This window comes from Melanotaenia boesemani, chromosome 5, assembly GCF_017639745.1.
Source record: "Melanotaenia boesemani isolate fMelBoe1 chromosome 5, fMelBoe1.pri, whole genome shotgun sequence".
Classification (NCBI taxonomy): Eukaryota; Metazoa; Chordata; class Actinopteri; order Atheriniformes; family Melanotaeniidae; genus Melanotaenia; species Melanotaenia boesemani.
The window spans coordinates 25,628,562-25,652,301 of record NC_055686.1 but is presented as its reverse complement, the minus strand read 5'-3'; the positions used below and the strand labels follow the sequence as shown (position 1 = coordinate 25,652,301).

General features: G+C 37.0%; 1 protein-coding gene and 1 long non-coding RNA gene across 2 annotated transcripts in view; both read left to right on the top strand.

Annotated features, from left to right (window-relative positions):
• Positions 1 to 23,740, top strand: part of LOC121639980 (titin-like) — a 618,411-nt gene that overhangs the window by 32,110 nt on the left and 562,561 nt on the right. The gene's annotated exons all lie outside the window — the stretch shown is intronic.
• LOC121640111 lies at positions 17,239 to 20,447 on the top strand. Its single transcript, XR_006010365.1, has 3 exons — positions 17,239 to 17,392; positions 17,492 to 17,552; positions 20,433 to 20,447. It is a non-coding gene; the product is annotated as an uncharacterized LOC121640111 (long non-coding RNA).

The following is a 23,740-nucleotide window of genomic DNA, read 5'->3' as shown; positions in this document are numbered from 1 at the left end:
AGTGTTTCCCCATATCAGTAATGATAGTAACGTAGCAAAAAGTTTTTTGTTTCCTACAAGATCTGCCAAAGTTAGGAATTACACACTCAGAATTAGAAATGCTTCGCATACTGGTTTGCAGACAAAACAAAAACATCAATGTACTCTCAAAATAAGAAATGTGATCTACTAGGGGTGTGTATATTCTGGCAGACTCCTCTGCCAGAATATACACCCCCTTCTATTTCTGACTCCAGATGTCTTACAGCCACCACATTCACATCTATCAATAATAACAGTCTGACTCTATTCCCAAAAGTAACAAATGCTGGGACCAATAGGATCTGTGGGGGTGCATATTCTGGCAGACCCCTCTGCCAGAATATGCACCTCTATGGACCTACAACTGAAGGTGGTCCATAAATGGTGCGGTATGGTTTGGTTGTATGGGCCCCTTTTATTATGGAAACACACAAAATAGCGTACCAGATTAGCTTTCGTAAAAAAAATATGTGAGACAGTACACAGAAACTGTTTCTGAAGAGGTTCTGACATTAGTCAAGATGCTGAAGTGAAAACCACTTAACGATTTTCAGTCTAATTCTTTGGACAAATTGAAAGGGAAGATTTAAAACTTACAGTCAAAGCAGTTGATGATCAGGTGGAGAGATTCTCAATAAAAACATAGCTGAGAAAAGACCAGTCAGCTATAAATTGTGGCCTTTAAAATGTGATCTCATGATTAAATTGGAAAATAAATTATTTTCTTCATGTTTAAATAGTATTAAGTAATATATTTCGGTAACCTCTAACACTAAAACAATCCAACACTGAAACAAGGTGCAAATTTAGAACCAGCAGAACCTCAGTTGTCTTAAACATCATGGTCTAGTGTCACCACTTTGTGGCAGAAATTGGGATGTGAATTCACACAAAGCACAAGCAGACCAGAGAATTTGACACCCAGGGACCACCAGCTCAGGATCTCCAGCAGGTTTTAGATCAAGGATCTAACAAACATACATTATGTGATTTTCTAATTCAAACTTCTTTCATTCTTCGTATTATATGAGCTGTTCTTTTCAGTTCTGTGCAGGTATCAGATCCACTATATTCTTGCAAAAACAATATTGTTTATTTATGTGTACAAAAATCACAAAATCTCTTAATTTTATTTTGACCTTATGCTTTCATGAAATGTGGGTATTATGCTTGTATTTTACATGTTCTTGGGTTTAGGTTTGATGGAGTCTCTTGGATGGAGTTTTTCTTGTTTCCTGTTTTATTTTGTAAGGTAGTTTCCTTTGTGTGTGTGTGTGTGTGTCTGTTTGAGATTTACTTTCCTATCTCACCTGATCTCTTGCTGATTGTACATAAACAGCAGTTGGTGTACTGACACTGTGACAGTGGACAATCAATGCTCCGTGGACCTGGAGTTTGTAACGGTTAAATGTGCCTGTATATCGTCCAAGTGAGCTAACGGTGGTGTTTGTGACAGTTATTTTCATTCCGCCTGATGCAAATGCTAACATGGCTAATGGACTACTATACAGCAGCATTAGCAAACAGCAGAACAGACACGCTGACGCAGCACACATCTTAGCAGGGGATTTTAATCATGTGAACTTAAAGTGGACACATCATGCTTTTAAATCCTTCCTTTTCACATGTAAATCATTAATTTATGGTCTATATAAAGGAGAACTGCAATGCTTTGGTCTGAATTCCTAGTTATTCTAGCTCCACACACTCCTTGTTAACCCCTGTTCTGAGGCACGTCTTCAGAGCGACTCGTTTCCGTGCGGTCTCTTTAAATGTGAATGAGGAATTTCCTGCCCCGCCTCCCTCCAGGTCGCGGAGAGTTCCACTCCACCCCATTCGGCCATATTTGTAGTTTAATAGCAGTGATATGATTATCTATTAGCAGAGAAACATTTCGTTGACAAGTTTACTAGAAATGTCAACAAAGAAAAACACGTCCGTCCAGCCTTACATATTCGAGTCCTCCTCTCTCCCTTTCTGTTTATCCCTCACTGATAAGTTCCCCATACACTTCCATGTATTTTTATCATCCCATGCCATCTCTACCAGCTGTTGTCTCCCCACCCCGCGCCCTACTTTTTCCCCTCTACTACAATATGAATAAGATACACAAGGCCTCAACATTGTTAAGGAGTTAACTAAGCCAAGCATCAAGAAAGTCACTGAATGCATTTGGATGGTGTGTTCCACAAATGCAAAAACCAAAGCCAAATCATTTTATTCAAAGCACACAGTACAGTTATATCATCAGGTAGGAAGCTAAAAGTTAGCACACGGCACTAACAGAAGCAGAACGCACAATGCTTTCAAAACAACGGCCGGTACATCATATCAACACACAAAATGCATGTCTAAAATAAAGCTTGACGTAATTTTTGCGTTATTTGGAGCTTACTGCTTTGCTGTGTCCATAGTTTCAATAGAAAGAAGGAAGTGAACCCTCATTCACACGCAGTCTTTCTGCAAATCCATCTTAATACTGGTAGAGTTTGCTGAAGCACTCATCCTTGAAGTGCTTTGTGCAAACAAAAAGGACTTTCCCCACTGATGTTGGTACATTTCCATGAAAAATTTAATCCAACCAGGCTCTCCGAAGAGGCTCTGATGCCGGTAGGCGATGTAAGGATTTGTGTGAGTTGATACACTCAGCAACCGCCCATGTTGACTTGTCTACTTATGACTTCCGCATAACTAAACGTGGGCTACAAAATCGCTTCGGGGAAAAAAAAAAATTTAAGATTGGATACCCAGAAGTCCATGACCTTATTTAGCAGATCCACAGCAAATACTGTGATGTAATAGATGAGAAAATGTAATAGAGATCAGAGAAAACTAAACAGACTGAAAAATATGACGCAAAAAGAATATAAAGATATATACACGGCATCAGGAGAGAATGTATTTAAATTTTCTGCATTGATAAACACTTATGGTGCACAAAAACATGTATTTAAGGGCTTTAAAGGTGGATTTTTCATGTTATATCCCCTTTAAAACAAGTGCTCCCTAAGCTCCACCAGCACGTCAAATGTGCCACCAGAGGAGCTAATACACTGGACAAGGTAGCTAGCATACGTTGGCCAGTCAGACCACATGTCTTTGCTTATGATCCCTGCATGCACCCTCCTCCAGGAAAAAGCTCCCAAAACCAGAAAGACTGTAGCAACTTGGCCTGATGATGCCTCTGAGCAGCTGCAGAACTGCTTCAACAGAACTAACTGGGACATTTCCAAACACCCAGACCTGGAGGTGTTCACAGACAGTCTGTTATGTGCATCAAAAACTGCTTAGATAATGTCACAGTGGACAAGACCATCCAGGTGTACCCCAGGACGCCCTGGATGACCCAGAACATACAGCAGCTGCTTAAAGAAAGGAACACCTTCTTCAGGTCTGGTGACAGCGCTTGTACAGTCCAGCCAGAGCTAACCTGAAGAGAGGCGTCAGAGAAGCTAAAACGGACAACAGGAGAAGGACTGAGGAACACCTGGAAAGTAACAACAGCAGGCAGGTGTGACAGGGTGTCTAGTACCTCACAAACTATAAGGCCAACATCAGGGCTACTGAAGGAGGTGCATTACTGGCAGAGGAGCTAAATAAATTCTTTGCCTAATTCAAGGCAGACTCTCTGAAAGCAACTACACCACACCCTGCAGTCCAGAGCATGACGAGAGACACACACTGCAGGTAGTGAACCCATGGAAGGCCACCAGACCTGATGGTGTCCCTGGATGGGTGCTGAGGGACTGTGCTGACCAGCTGGCTGGACTTATTACTAGGATCTTCAACCAGTCCCTGTCTCAGTCCATTATCCCACCCTGCCCGAAGTCTTCCATCATTGTCCCCCTGCCTAAGATGCAATACATCTCCAGCCTCAATGACTACCGGCCAGTAGCGCTCACTCCAGTAGTGATGAAGTGCTTTGAGAAACTGGTACGGGGTCACATCACCTCACTACTCCCCAAAAGCCTCAACCCTTACCAGTTTCCCTACAGGGCAAATGGATCGACTGAGGATGCTGTAGCAACACCATTCCATGTGTCAATGTCCCACCTGGAGCAGCACGGAAACTACACATGGATGCTCTTTGTGATTTATTAATCAACCACACAGCCCTGAAGTGTATTGCTAAGATTCCTGTAAGCATTACAATCATACAAGTACATAAGTCACACTATTGAAATCTTTTCCATCTGGCGTTCACCCTCAGTTGGTGCCATCATGCCAACTAGTACTCTTCTAAATGACCCACTGAGCCTATTATGGACTATCCCACCGTGGAGAGTGCCAATGCTTCTTCTTGATGATTTTAATCAGGATCCAATCTCCTGGTCTCGGGATCAGCTCAGATCGCTTTTCTTCCTGAATAATGACATTAGTAGAAACAACCTTTTTTCGCAGTTTTCAGCATGTAGTCTGCAAGAGTTAATTCACCTGGTGGCTGGTACTGCATCAGCGTCGGTAATCTGTATGTGTGTTCTCTGTTGTAGATTATTTCAAAAGTAGTGAGGCCTGTTTTACTGGGTGTTACTCTCATGTATAAGGCCACCAGAGAAATTTAACATTTAACCTCACAATTTATAATTAAAAAACCTCATTAAAAGTCACCATTGGAGCTATAGTTGCAAATTTCATGTTTTTCTTTTAAAACATTGAAAGCACTGACAAATGAATTAATTACTGAAATAAACAACGTGCACATTTTTTCTCAGTTTAAATTTTATTCACATTAAAAAAAAAAACAGAAACACTGGAGAAATAGTGCTGGTACAAATGTCAAAGCAAGAATGGGCTTTCAATAGGTTACGATGGATTTCTTTGTAGAAGTCGTCCATGTTTCCTGCATAGAAGAACTGCAAAACCCACAAAAACTATATCCATGTTTTGACTAACCACATTCTTCTAAATAAACTTGCCCACGTTCACCCAATCATCTAGTGTGACTTTGTCAGCAATGACAGGGCCCCGAGTAGATCTGGTACCTGCACCTGCAATAAGCCTGGACACTTTGGCTATAAAACACACTTTGCTTGTTTTCCCAGATGTCTGCTCTGTCATGGTAACCAACAAACTGGCCAATATTTTCACTCATGGATTGTGTTTTAAATAGTGGCACATGTAATGAAGTGCTCTTTTTATTGAAATTTTCCTAGTCACAAACATAGGACGGGACTTTGCAGGAGACTGCACACTGTCCTCAAGCATCCCAATAACATTTTTTTTTTTTTTTTAACATCAGTTTTGCTGGACCAGAACTTGTGAACCGGTTTGTATATTCTTAATCTGGTCCTAGTGTGTGTTTAAAATACATGGTGCAGTGCAGATGGTCAGGTCTATCTGAATACACATCATCAGCCATCTTTTTCCACTCTGTCACTACAGATCTAGGACCACTACAAATTAGGTCTAAAGAATGATGATATTGGCTGCGACGGACTGGTGACCTGTCCAGGGTTTACCCTGCTTCTCACCTGCTAAATGCTCGGTTAGACTCCAGCTTCCCCCGAGGCTTAACGTGACAAAGTGATATAGATATTTGATGGATGGATGAATAATGATATTGTGGTACATCTGTCCCTTCCAGCACATTTTGGTCTGCACATCTGCATATTTAAAGTCCTCCTTCTAAGACGATCACTCCCATTTGGAATGCACACATTAGAGCTCTGCCAAGCAAATTCACTGGACAAGAGGATGAGATTTTCAGAGATGCTCTTGCATCTCATCTGTTTCCAAATCAGAAATTGTCAAAGGCTCAGAAAACGAGCTTGTAGTTATCTGTCCATTAGCAGATTTCACCATAACTTTCCTCTGAGTCATTATGATTGGTTTGATCACATTCTGTGGTCTTAACACTGAGTGTGTTGCCCCTGAATCACTGAGAAACTAAACTTTACATCTTTCAACCATCATTTCTACTTCTGGTCTATGCATATAAAACAACAAGATGGAATAATCCTTCAAAAGTAACTCTTCACATTCTTCAAGTTCAGGTTTTTGTGAGTATCAGCAGAATCTAGTCACACCTGTTGTTAATCACTAAAGTCCAGTCCTTTCCTTTGTCTGCAGTATCTTGCCCAATGTCCTGATTCCCACAAACATAACATACATCACTGTCATTAAATCTGCCTCTGCCACGTCTACGTCCTCTGCCTCTGTTCTGCTTTGACTTATTTCCCTGCATCACATACAGTTGTTTCTCTTGATGAAGCTTGCACAGACAATTCTTCATGCAGTTCACAGTCCCCCCCCCCCACCCCCCACCACCACTGCCACCACCAGTCTCTGTTATAATAACTTTCTGCAGTGTTCTTTCCATTTTTCTTTGACTTATGAAAAATGCTTTCTGCATGTTTAGCATACTCCATTAAGTCATCTATTCCTCCAGTTCAGAAAGTCACCATATACATAGTGACACTGGAGCTAATATGTGGCAGAGCTCCATTGAAGAATGCATTTTTAGCTGCTGTTAACAAGCAACCACATGGATCAAGAGGGATGTTAGGAAAATTCTCTCAATGAACGACGGACACGGATAGATCGATGAGAAGACACAGCTGTTTACTACAATTGCAGAAGTTCACAACACAGCCAGCAGTCAAGTTGAACACAGTCCAGCTGACAATGTTAGAACTAGACTCCAGTCTCAGGACACATCCTTATATAGCCCATCCTCCTTGGGAACAGTTATCACATCCACTAATGCAGGACTCCATAGTCAGGCTTCACGTTGACCAACCACAGCAGAAGGCAATAAAGTTCTTTGGTGTGTTTTAGAACTGTGTTCACTCCCAGGGGCACTAAAGAATACAGTGTCATGTAAAACAGTTCTCATCACAATCATGAATAACTAGCTGTGTCTCTCACAGATTTATCACAATATCATCAATAATCAATCTATAAGATTTTTTTCCATCAAGGGTTCTGGTCTAACCAGTCCACTATTAATGTAAAATATTTGTGTCAGTCTCTTCATGTAGTCTATTTCTGCTTCATCATCTTTCTAGGTGCATTTATTGATATTAGTTCAGTCAGCTGTCTCTGATATTTTGTTCTTATTCTTTCAAATAAGGCATCTCTCCTCTGGTTCAAAGTGACATCATCCATCATCATTATAATCATCCAACAGGTTCCAGTCTCCAGACACAGCATGCCACTGAGGACCCAAAAAACTTCTCAACACTCTCTCAAGCTCAACACTATTCAACCTGAAACTCTGTTGCAGTCCTTTCACATTATCTATTTAACTTTCAATATCTTCCCAGGGTTTTAGAATTCCCTGAGTTGCCTGCATTATATCAGCATCGGTCCAGGCTCTGTACACATACATGTGTCTTTGACCCACATCACCTGGGTTTGGATTTGGAAAAGGGATCAAAGAATATGTCACCCCTGCAGGTTCATCACTAGTGAGTGATGAGGGAGTGTGGAGAGAACTCTCACACAGGAATCTCCTGAAGTCCAAACTCCAGGACCATGAAATGCTGGACATGGTTGAGGCCCTGCTGTGGGACCTAAAACTAGTTTGACATTCTGATTCTGTTGCTGTTGACCATCACCATGGGGTGTTCTTACTCCTGCCGCAGCATTTATGTCCTTGTGATCTTCCAGAACCATTACTGGTGCAGCAGTCTGCAAATCCAGTGCTTCTCTCTTCATCACTATATTCGCCATCCATTAGTGGTGTTTACCTTACACTCTGTGACCTTCTTGCCATCTATAAAAACCATCCTATCTCCACTTTGTGAGGTTGTGGGTTCAACCCTAGCCTGTCAGTGGGGGAAGTTGTCACCCCATCTTGGCCACCTAGTAGTTCAGTCAGATCTAAGACCTTACAGCTGTGGATACAAGAGTGACCCTAGAGTGGGCCTGCCCCCTGCTTCATAGGGTGGGGGTGTGTAACAAACTAGTGATGTCGTTAACTGATTGGGCCAGATATGTTGAGTTTTTATAACCCCGCCCCTTCTGACAGAAACGTAACATGTTGAGTTTTCTTGGCCAATCATTATTATTACACTGCACAATGTAGAAAACTATTAGAAACTATTTATTTGCTTTATTAATGAGACACTGTTTGTACAAAATATAAAATGATAATTAGTCATTACTAAAAAGTTTATGTTCAAACAAATTCTGGGTTAAGAGTGTGGAGTCACTTTGTCAAGTAAAACAAGTGCACCCTGAAGAAGGTGAGGACTATTTGCTATATTTTATTGGCTGGAGAAGGTTTGACAGAAAGCTCTTTCAGCAAACCAAGAAAGAGGAAAAAATATCCAAGAGTAGAAGTTTTGAGAGAGCAGAGAAAGTGTCTGAGTGTGAAGGAAAAAGACCAAGTCTGAGCGCAGAGTTTTGAAAGGAAGAACAATATATTTGAAAGCAAGAGGGAACTTTCTGAGTGTGAGATCAGAGTTTTGAGAGAGAGCAAGATGATATTTGAGAGTGGAAACCAGAAATCTTGTTTCAAAGCAAACAATTACGCTCTTGATTAAAGATAGAAAAATACCCCCATATACCAGGGGGTCTTCTTACTCCTGCCACAGCATTTATGTCCTCTGGATCTTCCAGAACATTACTGGTGCAGCAGTCTGCAAACCCAGTGCTTCTCTTTTCATTTTCTCTAATTTCTTTCTTTTTCTGCCCCCTTCTCTAACTTTAGCAACCATCAACCAATCTTTCACTTCAACCAAACCTCATTTCTTTCCTTCACATTCTCACTACATTTCTTCTCCAGTTCATCCACCAATTTCTGACATCCATCCATATTCTCATCAAACTTAAACTTTCTTTCTTAAACTCTTCAAACTTTCCCCAACATTCAGAAAATTCAACTACTCACCATATCTGAAGTCATGGTTTGGACTAGTCGGCTCCCGTTACTTTCCAAAGGTTGGCACATTCTGGCCCCACTTGATGCAGCCAATTCAGACTGGGGGTCTTTATAGTAAGGAGGTCCTGGACCTCCCTAGTGAAGCTGAAGAATGAAACATGTTGATAACAGCAGCCTATATGATTTAGATATTGTTTGCCTTTATTTTATATAATTTGTTAATATTCATGGTGTTTACTAGTGAAACAGCTGTAAAATCTACTAGTCATCAGTCAGCCATGCACACATCTTTAAAGATAGATCAGGTTCAGATATCTAGAAAGAGTAAGGAAGCAAGGGATCATCTTCTCCAAATCATTGTTGCTGTTGACAAGCTCAAGCTGCTCATTTCATATCTTTTAGGTACTTGGTAACATATTAGTTAGTTACACTTTGATGCAGTGTTTCTTATTTCTCCTCCTCAGGGCCCACTGATGGCCTGGCCTGAGAAACACGGTTTTAATTAATACAGATATGACTGTGTGAATGCAGTTAAAGATAGAACTGAAAATTTCTCCATTGCTATATTGTAGCTTCAAAGACTTTTTTAATTTTTTAAATGAATGATATGATACGTCCTCCATTTATTTTATTTCACCTGCGTGGACGTTATGTTTTCTTTCTTAAAATATATTTTTCATAAACTATATTTCTGATAATTCTATACCTTAAATAAAATCAGTTTTCGCAGAAAAAAGCAGCTTTTATTAACTTTTTTACATGTTCTATTGTGTAATATTTTTTTGTGAAATGTACAAATAAAAAAATGAGCATACATGTTTTTCAGGATTAAGATAAATTGTGAAATCAGATCACTCAGGATGATTAGTGTTGCAGCTTTAATAAGTTCCTACTTTTAACTGTAAATTATTAAATTTCCACTTTCTATAAAAGTCACATACCACATGGCTGGAGGCAGTTCTGGAGTCTCAGAATTCAGGGAGACTCACTTCTGCTTCAGGACACTATTTCTGTTCAGTTCGTGCTCCCTCACTTCCTGTGGGTGAAGTCATTGCACAAATAAAGCAGATTTTCACCATAACGGGAAGCCATGTAAAAAGTTTCTGCTTTGTGGTGGTGACACACTGAAGAGAACTAAAGTTCATCTCTGTGACTTCAACCAAAGAAACGGGGATATTTTCTGTTAGTAAGAGTGTGTGGATCATCATCAGCTGTGCAGTTATCAGTGAGCATGATGTTGTTGTCAGTATCAGCAGATCATTTATTCCACACTGAAAGATGTTCGCTGTTTATTTTAAATAAGATGATATGGACGTGGACATGAACATGACTGTTCTACACCACCGGGTGAGTTTTAATCCAGTTTAGGAGAAAATCAGCAAAGTAAATAATTTATAGTTTAGGGATGACTTTGATGAACCAAATCATTAATGTTAATTCCAGATCTTTAAAAGTCAGGAGGAAACAGATTTCAGAGTAATCTGTTTTATACTACACGTGTGTCTCCTTCTGATGTCTCATGAAGACACTTCTGAGTGAAAGTCAGTGTAGTTTGTCTTTAAGACAAATAAACTAGCTGTCCACACACACAGATGTCTTTTTTATTTTTTCACTTTCAAAGAGACAGTTTGATAAGGAGACAGTTCCTTTACATTTACTGATTTCCTAATTTGTGTTAGCATTAGTTGCCATGGTGATAAATCCTAGTAAGCAGTGAACCAGCATCTTGATGTAAATATCTGAGCTGAGCTTCAAGTTTCATCATTAAATCACGAACACACCAGTTCTACTCTGTAGTTGTACAGGCCCACAGTAAGGACCAAAACTTTTCTTCTGTTTTCTAACAAAACCTTCAAACTGAAGAAAGTTGTACTTGTATTTTTACATGTTGGTGGATGAACTCACATTTAGTCATCTCAGGGATAATAAGAACCATCATCTGACTGAGGTAATGAGCATATTGCAAAAGAAAAGAGTTTCATGTTGCAGTCAGGAAACAGTGACAGACAGAAGCTCTTTAGACATCCACAATGTCACATCATGAATCATCATTTTACACATTTACTGAATTATTTATTTTTTTCTATATTGGGATTTGCACTTTGTGTTTTTCTATATTTTATTGTTTTGGTGAATGTGGTTGTTATGATGTTGGGTTACTTCATTTTTAAGTTTACTAGTATTTATATGAGATCACGTAGAAACCTTTAAATAAGAATCCAACACGTTTCAGGATCAGCAGGACAGGAAGTGTAGACACACACTAAACCATGCTGTGTTTAAAGGAAGGAAGCTTTGTGTTAAAGCAAGTTAACAAAGAGAGAAGTTAGAAAAATCCCACATTTATCATTTACACTACTCATGTTTTAACTTTGGTTTCTCTGCTGGTCTTGACTTCTCTCATGGTTTACTTTCATTTTTCTGTCTTTGTAAAAGGAATTTGTCAGAAGTGTGAGGATTAGTTGAGAGGATGGGACTCATTTTATTCTGTGTGCTGGATTTATTCTGTAAATATGACATGAGGACTTCTTCTGTTTAAATCATGGATATTAAGGAAACTGGATCAGATGAAATTAGGTATCAGTCATTTTCACCAGTGTCTGAGAATCTGAATGAAGAATTTGGGTGTTTTGTAGATGGGATTTTGTAATTTAAGTTAAATATCTGAGTTAGAATTAATGTTTTTTACCATTATATGTGCTTATGTTGTACTTTAAACAACTCTGGTTGCAAATGTTGATCCTTTGTTCATTTCTGTTGTTTCTACCTGGATTGCAGGGCTGTATACACTCCTCTGCACTGGACACACTCAAGGTGACACACTTTAGTTTTTCAGTTATTTTCTTTGTAAATGAATCTCAGCCTGTTGCCTCACTGTTAGACACAAGCTGACTTTTTTGTGGATTATCAGATAATTTCATTGTATATATCTACACAGTGTGTCGGCTGGCAAAGTGTACGCAGGTGTTAAACATTTGTTGCTGTTTTCTAGGAGCTGTTCTGACCATTGATCCTAACTGGTCGACTTTTTATACTGGAGAGTCTGTTACCTTCATATGTGACATGAAGGAAGGAACAAACACTGACTGGGAATACAAAATCCTCAAGGATAGTCGAGAATTCATTCAGTACAACTCATATTCACGCTACAGATTAAAACCTTTACATATAAGTTTTAAAGGTGAATATCAGTGCTGTGGTCGTCTGAAGACTTCACATGATTCAAAATGCAGTAATAAGATCTCTTTAAATGTTCGGGGTAAGTCCTCTGTTCTTTCAACATGACTAATTTTACTGTGACTAACATTTTTTAAGTTGTACATATGCACATCTTTCTTTACATGAACTTTAAATGTAAGTGTATTTATACATTTTGTTAGGAAATCATGAAACTTGAGGACCAAACATGATTTGAAAATGTTTTTAATGAAAGTGGCACATTTCTGTCATGTTTTGTTGATTCATGTAAACTGAACATTGTTGATATTTTCTGTTTTATGTCTTTGCAAATTGTTTGTGTTTTTGGACGATACAACAGATAAACCCAGAGCAGAAGTGACAGCAGGAACAACAACCATATCAGTAGGAGGCAGCGTGACACTGAGCTGCTCTGTGGACAACTCTGCTGGATGGAAATACCAGTGGTTCAGACGAACCTCACACACTTCTCAGTTTGACTTTAAAACTAATGATGAACAAAACAGAACCATCAGTGTGTCACAGGGAGGAATCTACAGGTGTAGAGGAGAGAGAGGAGATCCAGCCTTTTACTCTGATATGAGTAATGATGCCAGTATTAATATAATCTGTGAGTAATTATTTTATATAAATACAAATCATTTTATATGAAAGTTACATGTAATATTTTCTGATGATATTTCTGTTTGTGTTTTTCTGTTCATATCTATGGAAACAGTTTCCAACCAGGTTGTTGTAACACGACAACCTGACTGGCCTCAGATTTTCAGTGGAGAGAAAATCACTCTGACATGTGAGATCCAGGGAGGAGAAACCACTGAGTGGATGTGTGTATGGAGACATCTTGGGTCAGTTATACCGCAGATTTCCAGTAAACAGTTTACTTTCACTGTTTCTGAGCTCAGCAGTGGAGACTACCAGTGTCAGTGTAAACGCAGAGATGACTCATATTCTTTAACAAAGTGGAGTGAAGCCATCAGACTGTCAGTAACAGGTCAGTCATGTTTGCTGTGTGTTCTGTCCAGATTCTACATTGTGTAAAGTTATAACCATTGGGGCGGATTGAAAACTCCACAGAATATGTTTATTTAAAAACAAAAAAAAGTTGTAAAAGAAAGTTATCAAGGGTATTTGTTTATTTTTAAAAAGGGACAAATGTTCTGCTCTATGGTGTTTTTCAGACTTGTTTCACTGATTAAAGGTTTCCGGAAAAATCAAGGTTACCAGGATAGGAATAAATTAATGAACTAGTTCCACCTTCTCACTGACTTCACTAAACCCCAGAACACTGACGGAAATTGATTGAATAAACAAGTTGTAGCTCTATTTATGTATTTATTTTTAACCAAGGGTACATATGGAAAAAATATTGTATAACAAATTCTGATGAATCTCATTTATTCCCTCTGGGATCTAATTTATAAAGTTTGGGGTTTTTAGGTCCATAAAACGAATGTGAGGGAAATGTCCAGATGACTTAAAAAACAAAAAACAAAAAATAGACTGAACACCCTTAAACTCATATCGGCTTGGATATGGTCATAATTTTTATTCACAATGACTCTGACTGGTCAAAGCCTCTGGGACCCTCTTTGGTCTTTGGGGAACCCCTTGAAAACATTGGTCTAGCAGACTAGGGACAGAAATGAATTCATGGTTTTCCTACAGATGTAATTAATGCATTGGCTCATAAATTAAGGTTCGGCTTTAATGCGAAAGTCCTTGTTTGTGGAGGAAAGACTGAAGTGCTGAAGTTGCGTGAGTTCCAACCCTGAGACTCCAACTAAATGCTCAAATTTTACTTTGTGTTCCTTTTAGTTTGACTGAGTTTAAATGTATAAAAATTGATTTTGGCTTTTTACATATTTTTATTACCCTATAAAAATGTTGCCTCACTCCAGTCAGTTCATTTACACAAACTCTCTCTTCAACAGAAAAACCCCGGCCTGTCCTCTCTGTGTCTCCATCATGGCTGAGTCCTGGATCCTCAGTAACTCTGAGATGTGAGATTAAACCTCCGTCTGCAGGATGGAGGTTCTACTGGTATAAAGCTGTTCCTGATCTGTTAAACAACAGCTACAGTTATGATCTGCTGCCTGGTAGCACTGCTGGGACTGAACATGATTCCTACATCATTCATGGACAAACACACACAGCAGGATATGTGTGTAGAGCTGAAAGAGTGGACCGTGTTTATTCCACTGATCACAGTAAACCCACATTTGTCTGGTCTGAAGGTCAGTTTGAATGTCTGTTTATTGCTTTCTGTCTCCATTAACCCTGACCTTGCCTACTGGTATCTGTGGTTCTGCACTTTTAAGGTTTTATCCATCCATCCATCCATCCATCCATCTATGCTTAATCCAAGCATCTTATCCACTAACAGCATTTCATACTTTCACTCTTAAGTTTTTGTCAAAATATAAATTTTCCTTTAATTGTCTTATTGCAGAGGATTTTTTCTGAATCATCATTATTGTTTTTTTACAGATGTTCATCCAGCAGCATCTCTCACAGTGAATCCTGACAGAGTTCAACACTTCAGTTCTGACTCTGTTTCACTGAACTGTGAGGGAAACTCCTCTGAGTGGAGAGTGATGAGGCTTGTTAACAATTTCCTCTCACAGTGTTCTTCCTGGGGGACAATGAACGGACAAACATGTACTATTAAAACATTGTTCAGTAATGCTGTGTATTGGTGTGAGTCTGGATCAGGACTGAGCAACGCAGTCAACATAACTGGACAGTTTGATTGTAATTACATGTTTTTATTATTACAGTTTAGCAGTTTGGAACTTAAAAATCATCATTAGAGAATACTGGATAATGTATACTAATTAGATAAATAGTATTATCATCCAGTTTTTACTTTAAGCTGTTAAGTGGTTTGAATTTGCTAAAAGAAAATGAACAGAATTAACATCTCTAGTCATTCCTATCTAAATAATATGCTCTTTTTAATGCGCAGGTAATCTGTGGAGAAATTAATTTGCTAATAGGTAGAACTGTTTATGTTTTCTTATTACTCATTTTCATTCAGTCCTGTACAGAATATATACATTTAAGAAAAGCACCCGCTAATAAAGAGGATTGAAAACATACAAATATGAATCCATGGACACAACACTCAGGTGAATGTTTCATCTCTACGTCTGTTTTACAGCTGATGGTGTTATTCTGCTGAGTCCTGTCCAGCCTGTGACTGAGGGAGAGTCCGTTACTCTTGGCTGCACGTCGAGGATAAAAAATATTCTTTCCAATGTGCTTTTCTATAAAAATGGCCAACTCATGCAAAACGATACCAGAGGGGAGATGATCATGACAGGTGTGTCAAAGTCTGATGAAGGCCTCTACAAGTGTCTGCACTCAGGAAATGAATCTCTACAGAGTTGGATGGCTGTAAAATGTGAGTAAGCTACAGTTTAACTACAAAAACACAAGGAACAACTCCCAAACAGTTGTATGACTGTGTAAGATGTAAATAAACACAGAATGCAATTATTTGCAAATCCACTGAACTATTATTTTATTCACAACATAACAAAGTATACATCAGATGTTGATATGTTGATATCATTCAGCTCATTTTTAATTTAAGGGCAGCAGCGTATCTTAAAAAACTGAAAAAAGCTTGTCTTCGCCACTGTGTACATACACAAGAATGTGTGTTTTAAAGTAAATCTTTAATCCAAAAGAAGAATCTTTCCACTCATAAGTTTTTTTCCTCAATCACTACACCAGCTGATCTCTGACTTAACTTAATATCCACTGACTTTTCTTTACATATCATTGTGATTAATGAATTCATGAATAACTATGATAATAATAATAATAATAATAATAATAATAATAATAATAATAAATAAAATAATGTCTTTATTCTGACATGTTTACAGTGTTAATGTGTTGTAATGTGTTTACTTGTGTATGAAAATAAACATGATGCTCAAACAGTGATTGCATTTGATTGATGTCACTTCAAGAAAATCTAGTAAAATGTATTAATATCTGTCCATCATGATATTCACAGCCGCTGTGTCCAGACCTGAAAACACTTCATTTCCTCTGCTGCTGATCGTTGGACCAGTTGGTGGAATCGTGTTTATTTTACTGATCTTACTTTGTTGGTACAGAAGGTCTAAAGGTGAGGCCTTTTCTTCTGATTTTAGCTTGTTTAGATACAAAAACTACTTAATAGATTAACAGCAGCTCCACATCTTAAACCAAGCTAATAACATTTTTTTCTTTTTTTGTGAGAAAAGGTGTTGCTGAAGAGCAGACGATCCACCAGTATGAAAATCAGCAGCAAGTTTACTCCTCTCTCCTCCACGGTCAGTCTTTCATCTTGATCTTTTAACAATTATTATTATCAACCACTTTTTACTTGGATAATCTGGGATAGTTTGAATTTAACCTCTAGGACTTCATTAATTACATGGAAATATATTACTTGAGTCCACTCAGAAGTTTATTCAACTTTCTGATCAGCTTAACTTGAGACAGTCGTCACATCTGGTTGTTTTATGACTTTTACATCCTCTTCATAAAATGGAAACAGACATGTTATTATCCAGTCTTTCATCTTGTTCTGAAGATTCTTACAACTATCTGAAACACAGTTAGCAGAAATACTGTATAGAAGCTGTATTTTTATCTAGAATATGGATGTATTGATGTAAAACTTTACTGATAAAATGTGCTGACATGGTGACTCTGAGCTGCTTTAATCACCTGCAGCCAGATGTGCAGCTGTTTACAGCTGAGTTTTCTCGACCTGCTGGTCTGGTTCATGATCCCCACAAGCATTTTCTAACTTTAGCTTCCTGATGTTAGCTACCCCAGCACTGTTTCCATGTATATGTCATAGTTACAGGGTTTGTTTTAAGTTATTTAGTCTTTGGTGATATTTCCTGTCATTAAATGTAATGAAGCCTTCATACCTGCGTATTTATAGTCATTCTTACACTGGACGACCTTTTCCTACCATGTTTCATACTCCTAGTAGCAGTAGTTTGTATCTGTGCTAACACGTACGTTATGAAGGAGCAGGAGGTATTCTCTGAGTACATTATGTGCTGCATTCACTTGCACTTGGACATCTGAGATTCTCTAGATGTTAAGGTCAGTTCACACTGGAGATTTGATAAAATTTGATTATGTAAATTTTGGGTGGCATCTCAGGGCCAGACAGGCTTTAATACAAACTTTATTTAAATAAAATACTTTAGTAGAAGTCAGAATGACAGACATGAGGTGACCAAAGTAACTGTGTTGGGATTATTTTCTGACCTACAGGAGACATTTCTATCTATGAAAGAATCAGAAGCTCTGAAAACTCTGCAAATGGTGCAGTATAAACTTTGTTTGATATAAACCAGACACTTTTTTTAAATTATGCTATAACTTTTGTTAACTTTATAGTTAACTAGTATAGTATTGTTTCAGGTCAACGAGAACTGGATTATGTTAACGTGACATCTCAAACTCAGAGATCTTGACCAGTGGTGTGAGTATACGATATATGAACCATTACAGTTATTGCTTTGTTACATAGATTTACTTGTTGCACAAAATAACCAACATGAACAATAAAGACTACTGATAAAGAAAAGAAATATAAAGCCACAAGAAGAAAGATAATCAATGCTAACCAAAACAAGAAGATGAAGACTGAAATCAGAAAAACAAAAGAATAAACTTTTTCTTTTGCTTAATTTGTTTTTTTTTTTTTTTTTTTTTTTTAACTTCAAGGTGAAGCTTGTAAGGAGGCTGTGTTTACCATGTTAGACATGCTGGTTTGCCAAAGATCAGACACAGCTTGGACTCCATTTGAATATTAGCATCCAATATAGATATGTATATATATATATGTATATATATATATATATATATATATATATATATATATATATATATATATATATATATATATATATATATATATATATATATATGTCAAGCACATTTGTATAGTATAACTGAGAACTTTTACTAGTGATGTACAGGTACAGACGATGATATTCAAACACATGGAATAGGATGGACAGCAATAGAAACAATTAGAAAGCAGGGTAAAGGGTAAAAATAGAGAGATAAATGTCTGGAGATGTACAAAATAAACCAAAACAACTCTTTTGTAGTAGGAAGAAATAATATATAAATTCCTTTTAATTCTGGTTTTTAATAAAAGAGCAATACTTTCAGCTCTTCTCTACATTCAGTATTACCTGGATATTTTATTTATTTTCAATTTACTTGAAAACAGAACACACAAACCCAGACAGAACAAACCATTAAAAAAAACAAAAGAAAAAAAATAAAATTTAAATATTGACTTTTTCTAACCAGTACACTACAGTGTGCTTTCATAGAAAAAATACCCAATTTTCCAACTTGGTGATTATTCATCTAACAACATTCTACTTTATGAGATTAATATTAGCTTCTTTCTTGTGATACAAAACATTTTAAAGTAAAGCTAAAATGATAAATTAAGGGGATAGTTTTTGGAAGAAGATGAGACCTTAAATGCAACAGAAACGTCTGCTGTCACTTTCCACCCACACTAAAAAATATTTTAGTTGTAGTTGGTCTAAAACACATTTTCATATGAATATCATTTAATTCTATTTGGTTACTCATAAAAACTTACTTTTGTACATTCATTTGACCTGCAGTCAAGAATATTTTAACCTTTTTAATTGTATTACTTTCATTTGTAACAAGTGGTTAAGTTAAGTTTATCAAAGTTAGTTTATTAAATTAGTTCAACTTGACATTTAGACCTACTCAGACAATCCCTGCAGTTGTGCAAATACAGCAAAGATTCATGGGAAATGCATAATCAACAGAAATTTAACCTTTAATGTTTGCTACCCTATAAATTTGTGTTATGTGCTTCACTGCCTGTGTTATGTTTATGTTTAGGAAACGTTTGGGTCTGAAGACCTGGAGGCTAATATTTAATTGTTCTTGAAACAATCAATAGTTGTTATTCTACAGACACAAAACATTTCTTCTTACAACAGGTCTGAAAATTTATTGCAAAATTATGTATTTTTTGTTTAAAGGTTCAGTTCATCCCAGTTGCTATTATACCTGCTAAAAGATATAACAGAAAATATCTGGTCTTTGGTGTCCAGTCCTCACTTTGTTGTGACAAATTGGATGAACTTAATTAAGTTATTTGTTACACAACGAAAAAAAATTAAGTTGGTTAAACTATTCTCTTTTTACAGAGAAAAACAATGAAGAAGGCAATACATGTCAGTAAGAATTTAATTTCTAGTTCATCTCGGGGAAGAGATTGAGTCACACAGTGGTGGATCTAGAAAATTTTACATGGGGGCAAAGGACTGTCAAGAGGTCTAGCCAGGGTGGCACTGAAGTGTTCAATGTCATAGATGAAAATCCCTTACTGTATATATTTAAAATTAAGTAAATAAAATGTTTATTAAAATACTTCAAAGCTATTTACTTCTTAGAAGATGAAGAACAGTTTAGGCCCAAATAAAAACAAAGATTCCTAAAAAGAAAAATTCCAACAAATAGAATTTAAATTACTGTACAGTACGGATATGAGCTACTTGTTTTAGAAAAACTGAAGGTGACCATTATTGTGCTGCAGGAAAACTTCTCACAAACATCTAAATTTTTCTCTCTGAAGTGGATATTGATGACATGTAGGTTCCTCAATGATCATCTTTTCATTTTGATATTATCTAAAAAAAATAATATAGACTATTATCAAATATTATCAAATAGTTTTACAATGTTCCCTCCATCATGGGATCTGCATAATATTTTTTTATTGTTACTGATAAGACTTAAAGTCAGGGGTCTGTTTCCCCCCCTGTTGATCTGCAACTGGCCTCACAGCAAGAATCCAAGACATATTAGAAAAGTGTTGTTGAGTCTTTACATGATGCACATGATGTGTTCCTCTAAGCCATTGTCTCTTAAATGACCTCAAACCCTCATATTTAAACCTATAATTTAACAACAATGATGTAGTTTTCCTCAGGATGAGCTTATCAATCTGTCATCTGTTAAATGTCCCAACATTTCCCACTGCATTATTTATCTGTACTAATTAAACTAAGTTTGAATTTCTTATAAAAATTTCACATGATCGTGTTATTATGATGACCAATTTAACAAGTTTGACTGCAACTATTTAAATCCAGTTTTATAGATAAAAAAAAAACTCTGCAGCAACTATTTATCTGTTTTTTGCTTTTGTTTAACAACTAAATTTAATTCACTTCGAGTGATAAAACAGTATGTATGAAGGAGACCATTTTAATAAGAACTGCTGCAGTTTATTATTAGCTACAATACACAAACAGTCTCTGACATAGTTGTACTTTATTTTTCTGTTTTCCAGCTGTTTAAGGAGAGGTCATCAACAAAACAGAAGCTCAGAAGAAACACTGGACACATTGTTTGGTCGCAGAGCTCAATAAATTCACCTTCACCAGGTCTGCCTTTAAAATCTACTGCATCTCAGCAGACACGTTCATTTAACTCTGTATTTGAAGCTGTGCTTTTTAGACTGGAGATGAACTATAGAGCAAACTGTTTTAATCAGTGTTGTTTCTGTTTTACAAACACACCCGAGTCCAACTCCAGAACATCTGGAAAAAACATGTAAACTTCTCTGAAAGTGTTTATTAAATCAGGTTATTGTTTTCTTATATATAATTCTGCCATTCTTGAGCGCTGCTGCTCTGGGTTTGATATGAGTGTGTTTTCTTACACCCCCTCTACATTCCCTCTGACAGTACAAGAGACTTTATGTGCTGCACTGGCTGCATCTTTGAAGGTAAAATCCAGCAGGTTTACTCATCCTGCTGCAGCCCAACTTCCCAGCTGTTGTTTTCTTTGATATGTACGTGTATAATGTTTTTGTAAATAAAACTCATATTTCTCTAAACTTGATCATTTTCAATTTGATGTTGTGGGACACAAGCTGGTTGGTAACCATGATGTAGAGGACTCAATTCACCAATGAGCAGACAGAGTCTACAAGATCCTTTCATGATCTGATTTGGATCTCTTTTCAAACCAGATCCAGATCAACTTATAAAAATTCCAAACAACAGATTTTTAGCTGGACCTGGCAACTTTAGAGTCTCTCTAAGGTTATGCATTATTTCCATGTCCAACAATTCCCTCCCTGCCTGTTTGTTCTTTGTGTTCTATTTTCTTCCTTTCACTCGTATTTTTTTTTTTATTTATTTATTTATTTTTTTACAAACACAAGTAAAATGAAAAACAGCAGAAACATCATTTATTCCAATTCAACACCACAACTTTTGGAATAAATATGTAGATGAATTTAAACCGCTCAAAGTTTTAATTATCGAAATTGATTCTCTTTTTCTGATGCAGTGCTGTAAATCTTGAGCATTGACTCGTTGTATTTAACTGTGAGGTTTTATCTATTCAAAACTTCACCAGACAAAGATTCCTTTTTCTAATCAGATTGATTGGAGAGACTGTCTAAAGTGGATTTTTCAGGTAACTGTCAACTTTAGACATCAGCAGTTTGTCTTCATAGGTTGCTATGGTAACTTAAGCCCCAGTTACACAGGTGCTGGTCGGGTCAGAGCGGGTTGGGATGCATTTTTTTTTTTTTTTTTTTGCGTTTCCACACGCAACAACTGTCACTTAATAAATCAATCTATAATTAAGCATTGAAAACCTAAGAAAGTTTATTGGGGTCTAATTTTATAAAGCTCACCCAAACATGGTGAGAATAGTCTGTATGAAATGAAGCTAGAGAAAAAGCCTAGGTCACTTTCTGTAACTGCACTATAAACATTATGCCTCAGTTCAAACTAAATTAATAAATGGTCAAACATCTTGTTAAGCTTACAGTTTATTTTTCTATCTTAAGATAAACCAAGTTAAAAATATGCTAGTTTCTGGGAATCATGCCTTACTGAAAATAAACATGACATGTATTTATGTCACTGCATGTCTGTTTTACAAACCTCTGAACTAAACATGAACATATTATCACATACCTGAAAAGGAACTTAAAAGTTCAAGGTGACTTTGTTTTCAGACCCCAGAAGTTTTATCAGAATTTATTCAGCTTTCTATCAGATTAACATGTACAGTCGTCACATCTGGTTGTTTTATAACTTTTACAACCTTTTAATAAAATGGAAACAGACTGGACAGAGATGGTTCTTACAACTATCTGAAACACTCAGGACAATGAGGAACAATACATATAAATGTTTTATTACCTCTGCTGCAACTTTAACAATGTTGAATTAAACAAGGTCAAAAACCAGAGGCAGATCTAGAAAATGTTTTGATGGTGTGGGGTAGACAGTAGTAATGGTGAAATGAAGCTCTGTGAATGTGTTAAGTCTTTCTGGCCAATTGCATCGCCAGAAGTGTCATTAACCGAGGCCCCATTTAACAGCTCATTTGGTGATACTGACATCTGCTGGTCATTTGGTGTCCAGCAGTCCACCTGTCAATATGTAAACTACATACCAGTGGATGAACATAATGATACAACTTTATGGTAAGTTAATCAATAAATATATTAAAATATATTAATAAAGTCATCTATCTATCTATCTATCTATCTATCTATCTATCTATCTATCTATCTATCTATCTATCTATCTATCTATCATCCATCCATCCATCCATCCATCCATCCATCCATCCATCCATCCATCCATCCATCCTTTCAGCAGATTAAAGTTATACCTTATTGGAATATATAATATAAAAATATTTGCAAGCTGCTGTCTTTTGCTTTCGTCAGTGCTGCCTGTCACGTCACCGTCGATGTACACAGAGCATTTCTTGCATTTTTCTGATGCTTTTTCAGTAGCCTGAATCACGAGGCAGTCATTTGTCTTTGGTCACATGATATTCAGGAACATCATACTGGACTCGCTGCAGGCTTCGTTTGGACAGGCTCCCTTTACTTGATGCAGGCTTTGGGGCTTTTGTGTCAGATGTAACATCACTAGTAGGCAGGGGCTCGAGTGGAAAAAAGTGGCACATATAAATTTTTTGTTAGAAAAAAAGGAAACTTAAGGATTTCAGGTTTAACTGTTAAGTCGAAAGATTATGTAAAAAGTCAAGTAAAATTATTAATGTTATATTATTATAAATATATTTCCATTGGTTCACATGTCATCAGTTCTTCACTGATGTAACTGTGTTGGGATTTATTTCTGTGCTGTAGGAGACATTTCTGTCTTTGAATCAATCAGATGCTATATGAATAAAGGTCTCCGAAGCTTTATGCTAACATTAAACTCTATTATAAAAGTAAACAAAAGTCAATAATAGCATTGTCTGAGGTGAGTGATGCTCATGCTGTAGATGACATATTTCCGGTGAGACGGCAGATACAAACCAGACGCACTCGAACATTTATTCATTCGTTCAGTGTTGTTTTCACCAGTATAATCGAAATATTCTTGAAAGTAGTAAAATAGTGTCTTTTAAGGTACACTCTGGAGCAAAGCTGGAAGGATTTGGCCAGCCTGACAGATTTTATAGATTGGTGCTATGACAGAATCGTCATGGCAAAGCCAAACCAAACATTCACCTCATCCAAGGCCAAGAGGAAGCAAAATGAGGATTCACCTGGAGCTATTTCTCCACTGGGGAATGACTAAATGGGTGTTTTTATCTCTATAGATATTATAC